General features: G+C 51.3%; 1 protein-coding gene across 1 annotated transcript in view; it reads right to left on the reverse strand.

Annotated features, from left to right (window-relative positions):
- The window catches only part of LOC127019750 (rho GTPase-activating protein 20-like), a 31,179-nt gene extending 25,403 nt beyond the window's left edge, over positions 1 to 5,776 (reverse strand). The window contains exon 1 of the mRNA XM_050901954.1: positions 5,743 to 5,776. The gene's annotated coding sequence lies outside the window, so the exon portion shown is untranslated. The remainder of the gene's footprint in view (positions 1 to 5,742) is intronic.
- Between the last annotated feature and the right edge of the window lie 224 nt (positions 5,777 to 6,000).

The following is a 6,000-nucleotide window of genomic DNA, read 5'->3' on the forward strand; positions in this document are numbered from 1 at the left end:
AACTGCCAGCAGCCTTTGGTGCCTGTGAGTTTAAGTACCTAGCGCATGTTGCAAGCCTGGTGTTTCTCATCTATTCACAATGATTAAATCATTTTATTTGCAGCTTGGCCATGGAAAAGACCTTGAAAAGAGGCAGCTCTGTGCATCTGGATTTCGTTAGAGCTCAACATTAATCCTTTTATGCCTTATAAGCATCCCGTTAGCATTATACAGAGTTGGGGTTGTTAAATGGCATTCTCAGAGCTGGCTGGCTGAAAAATGGGTTAATCAGCAGCACCTCTGCTAGCACACACGCCATGAAAGGCATTTTCCTCTTTCTGTTGCTTGCTCATCTGCCTGTCAGCATCAGGACGGGCAACGCACTTATTAGTAACATTCACTGTCGAACTCCTCCTCAAAACTCACAATAGGTTTGTGCTGAATTGTAGGATTTAATCCCACAGAATTTTGCAGTTGATGGAAATGAAAAATAGGCATCCTAGCCTCAAACGAGGATCCAAACATCATGAATTACAGTGGAGCTGGAAGTCTAAAGTTACACGAGCTGGGCAAATGAAAGTAGACTGTGGCTTAAACAATTGCACTTTTTTGCCAGTTTTTGGAGTTGCAGGAAGACATTAAGGGTTGAACAGTGACAGAGGCCAAGAGAGAGACATTGCTGAGCAGCTGGGCAAAGGTCAAGAACGGAAAGGCAGGCGGGAGCACTGTGTGAGCTGAGCCCATGTACAAAAGAAGGTGCGAAGGAGGGGCCTGAGAACACAGCCTGAAGAGCTGCCAGCGGACTGAGAAAGGGAAGGAGGGAAGCGAATCACGGAGGATGAAGAGCTCACAGATCAAACAACCTGGAGGCCAGAGGATAGTTTGCCAAGTGAGGCTAACAAAGAAATATGCACATTCTTACAGTAGAAAGCTCTTGCTATGAACCAATGCAAGTCAAGTTGTGTGGCCTTAAAGAACATGTCCCAGTTCTTCGATGGCACGAGAGGTGGAAAAAGATAAGGAGTGGAATCAAGTTCCTTACACGAGGCTGTTATAATTATTCCATAGGAGCAACTGCTGCAAGCTACTGCAGAAACTCATAGATGAGCCAAGGAGAAGAAACGATTAAGGCAGAGAATGTCTTGTTCCACTGAAGTCAATGATCAAATGCCAGTGCTTTGCAGAGAGGCTAGGATATGTAAGAGTGGGTACAGCATCTCCAATGAATCAGACAAAGGCTAGATAGCATAATGACTCTTCATAGCCCATGCAAGGGCACAGGCTGGGGTCAAGGAGGTGTTTTTGCTCTGTGGGACAGACGGGCTGACAGGAGGCACTGCGACACGGAGGCTGCACCTCCTCCCGGGAGCACCCAGCCTGCGCTGGCAGGGGGGACAGCAAGCGGCCATGGGGCTTTTCGGAGATGTCACTCGCTGTGCCTCTATTTCTGGCGCAGCCTGAAGGGGCAGCCAGTGGAAAACCCTGAGAAACATTCTATTTAAAGACACTTATTCTGATTCATATATTATCCCCCGCCTTCACTTCTCCCAGTATTTCTTTTTCACTTTTGCCTTAACCTCTACAGGAACTAGCGTGAAAACTGTATCAGCTGAAACTAGGCCAAATATAGGACACGTTATGGGGTACAAACAACCCCAAAGGCTTCCTAATCTGCCCCTTACACCTCATTTTTGTGGGTCTTTGATAAATACTTTATAATTTGATAGAATCTTTCCAATTTTGAGGTGTTCAGAGCAGAAAACAATTGTCCAGCAAGATTTACAGAAGAGCTACATAGATGGAATTTATATTTTTCCATCACTTAGCTGTTAGTCCTTATTGGTTTTATTAATTTTCAGGTAGAAGATTGTCCTGAGGCTGAGTAGTAGCCTCTTCATTTGCTCTCCCTACGCAAGCACACGTGCACATACACATCTGCATACACACACATACATGCACAAAGCTCTTTGGCTGATAAATTTCCCCATAAATGTGGCAGGCCACTTCAAAACCAAACCAAAACAAGCCTTGCAATAGGAATTATGAAAAACAAGTTTTAAATCACAAAAACATCCTGTTTTGCTTCAGTTTCTCTCTCACATACCACAAGCTGGACTCCACCCTACTTGTTTTCAGAGGGGCTAACTATGGGCGCCAGGTTTTGGAAACTTTCATGTCCTTATCTGTCCTGCCATTTGCTCGCAGGGGAACACGAGGAGGGCAGCACCGTGGAGACAAGACAAGAGGGGTTGATCCCCTGCGCCCATGTGCACCCACCCCTGTGCCAGTCCTTTTTCCCACAGCTCTAAGATCCCTCAGGAGAAAATGTGGAGAAGTGGAAGATGAACAGAAGTGGGTTTATTGTTTTTTGGTTTTGTTTTTTTTTTAAATCACAGTGACTGCCACAGTCTCAACCTCTGGCTGAAATGGAGAAGGTGCTGTTAAGCAGACTTGCTGTTCACTCTACTAGGCGTAAGTACTCATATTGATGACACTTTCACAGACAAGTCAAAGAGAATATGCTGAGGAGATGCCAGGTCCCTAACCAGAAGCACGTGGAGAGGTGGGGAGCTGGCAAGGCAGATTTCCTGTCTTAGCTGAGAGACCAGCCATGCAGATCAGATGTGTACCACACTTTAGTACCACCTCCAGACGACCTCTGCACATCAGCTTCCAGCCAGAGGATAGGGGTTGTCTCCTGAGCAGCGCTGCCAAACGGGCGATGTGCTGCTGGTGCTCCGGAGGCTGCCGGGGGGGTTCGTTTGAGACGGGTGCAGTCCGACGTAGGAGTGACTGTACGCAGCTGTAAACAGGACACAGGCGAGTAACAGCACGAGTGGCCGAGTGCCGCTGTGGGCATTTTCGGAGATGCGTGTATATTTGGATCTGCTGGGGTGCTACTTGCTGTGACTGTGGCACTGGCAAGGGTGGAGGAGTGAGTAACATGTGGATGAAGGAGAACAGAACAAATACAGGAGTCTGGGGGTGTTTGTGAGGATGCTGGCATGACAGAGGTGAAACAGCAGAGGGGTGGTGAACCTGTGGCAGGCAGGAAGGTGGAGTATGGTGTGCTGGTGTAATGCTGTCCCCAAGGGACTAGGAAAGGATCCACAAGAAGGATCTCTGCATCAGAGCTGCAAATCAGAATCTTCCATATTACAAGCAGGAGAGGATCTGAGATCCCTCATGGCTAGTCATGAAGAACAAACATCCACTACATCTTCCGGCTAATTAGGAGAAACCATATCAATGGTACATTCCTCAACATCTCCCATACCTATGAAGTAAACCCAATCTGACTACACAGATGCTCGAGTCGCATCCCCTGGTTACAATCTAAAAGAGTTCTAGCCCCTGGAGCTAGCTCCTCTGCAAAGACAAGGCCACACACTTCCCATTTCTGGGGCCAGCCTAGCTGAATTACAATGAACAAAAGTGAAGCACTAAGAAGCATAAATGGTCCCTTCTGCAAATGCCAAGCTCACCTAGACCAGAGCCACATTAAGCGATCGACATGCGGGTTCGGCCAAAACCTGAAGTGCAGCAGCACTTAAAGACAGGTCAAGAGGAAGGAACTGTGTCCAGTGCTGTTGATGGAAAGACCTTCACTGAGCACCACTGAGAGTCCGCAGGGGAGGCGGAGACTACCATTATGTCTCCGTGGCTAGAGACGCCTATCCAAAACCAGGTTACGCACCCATCCAAAGTGTGGTATTGTGTTTGACAGGGATTCTCTGAAGCAGCTGACTCTCAGAAAATGTAAATCTTTTTAAACCAATAAACTTTAATATTTGTTTTCCTCTTGAAAGGAATCTATGTTAATTTTTAAAACATCACTAGAGGGCGTTAAATAAATAGGCTTCCCAATCAAGCTAACTGCGTGTATAGGCAGTGAGATCTTTGAGAAAACTGCTCAGTTGCAAACCTTGGTGGGAAGGTTTAAAAGGTCTACGCATATCCAAACAGCTTCCTGGACACTTTCTCTCTGGCTCACAAACTAAAAATGCTTTACTTCTCTTTAGGTGTGCCCTGGAGAGCACCAGCCCAGGGGCTCAGGAAACGCACCCAGGAACTTCCCTGCAGCTGGGCATGAGCTGTGCCAGGTCTCAGCAAGCCATTGGGCAGCTGTCCCATGAGCAGCAACACTGCCATTTATACGTATCCCATCAAGTACCAGTGGCTTAATTAGCTTAAAGTCATGGTGGACAAACTGACGACCAGGTCCTTGAAGAAATCACTGGGAAGGCTGAGGTGCAGTGGTGCTCTACGCATCCCAGGGAATACAATCCACGTAGGAGCTCCATGCTCCTGCAGAAGCAGGTGTCCGTGGCCCTACTGCTCTGGCTGTGCGAGCCGGCAACCGGCTGCGATGCTGAGGCAAAGAACATACTGTTACAGGCCCTCAATTTCCATCTCTCCAGGTAATGTAGAGTTGGCACATCACAGCAACACTTTGTCTGGGTTACACAAAGGCATCAGCAGACAGAGGTCTGGTTAGGAAAAAGAATGTTAAGGAATGTTCTAAGTGTAGAAGAAGATGGGAAGGGAAAGGGAAAAACAGACACCTCTGTCTTAGGTAGGGCCCATAGGTCAACACTGCAAGTGTCTCTAAAGAACTGGCAGCAAAAGCTGCAATAAACATCACTCTGGATCATAAGGATCTCTCTGGTTGTGGGCACCCTCCAGCCCCTGGCAAGCACTATAAGTATTACAACTAGTCGCAGATTTTTTATTTTTTTTTAACAGAACTTGCTATTTATTCCAGTGGAAACTCCCTGCAAAGAAAATAGTTCCACTCAGCTACTGTTTGTTTTGGATGATTTGTTTGAGAATTTCAAACTGGCATTTTGAATAATGTTTACAGTTTTCCCTCTTATTTTCCATTATTTCAGGCTAATCCCATGCTAATATGATATTCTATTGTTCGTTCTGTTGCATTTAAAAAATCACCAAGGGCAGCTGCCATTCAGTACAGACTGAGCATCTCTTCCCCACCAGCATGCTCCCTGCTCCGCTGGAGCGACTGCCACATGCTTCTCTCACTCCAGAGGAGACTGCAGTTTCTCCTGGCGAGTCTAAAAATACGAGGCAGTAACAGGAGGACTGCTTTGCCTGTCACTGTGTCCTGACACGAACGCAAAGCAATGCGCACTTGACCGGTCTCCTGCAATAACACTGGGATGCAAAAGCGCTGCGATTCCGCCACCACTCTGGAAAAGCGACTCTGTGAGCACGCCTCAAGCCAAGCAGCTCTCAGAACCCCGCGCTGCAGAGATTTTCAGGTTGTTTCCTCTCTGCCTCGGTCCAAAGCCGAGCGGGTCCCCAGCTCCACGCACACGTGCGGACACCCGCCATGACCCCCCCCCCCCCCCCCCGCCTCCCCCCCTCCTGCAGCCGGGCTGAGGAAACCGGACACCTCCGCCTCCCCCCGGGCTGGCAGCGGTGCCTCCCCAGCACTTGTCCAGCGCCTCCCGACCCGGCTCCGCAGACCCGCCGGCATCCCGGGCGCCAACAGCCGAGCGGCCCTGCCACCGACACGCAGCCGCCTCCGGGGGAGCGTGCAGGAGGCCCCCGCGACGTGCAGGCACCGCTGGCGAAGGGGACGAAGAGACACCCCCTCCCCGCAGCGCAGCCCCCGGGGGGATCGGGCAGGAGACACCTCCTCCCCTCCCCTCCCCTCCCCTCCCTCCCTCCCTCCCCTCCCTCCGCTCCGCTCCGCGCAGCCCGCCGGAGGAAGGGCAGCGGCGCGGCCGCGGTACTTGCCTGGCTCCGCGCGGAGCCCGCGGCGCAGCTCGGGGCGCGGCCGCGCTGTCATGCCCGCGGCCGAGGCGCGGCGCGGCCCATGGCTGCTGGCGGCGGCTGCGCGCTCGGTGCCGGCGCGGCGGCCGGCCAGCGGGCTCGGCGCGGCGCGGGGCGCGGGGCCGGCGGCCCGGCCCGGCCGGGAGGGGCGGGGCGCTGCCAGCGGGACGGCTCCTCCCGGCGCGGGACCCGCCGGCCATTGGCTGGGCGCGGGGCTGGGCG

The sequence above is a fragment of the Gymnogyps californianus genome, chromosome 9 (assembly GCF_018139145.2).
Source record: "Gymnogyps californianus isolate 813 chromosome 9, ASM1813914v2, whole genome shotgun sequence".
Taxonomy (NCBI): Eukaryota; Metazoa; Chordata; class Aves; order Accipitriformes; family Cathartidae; genus Gymnogyps; species Gymnogyps californianus.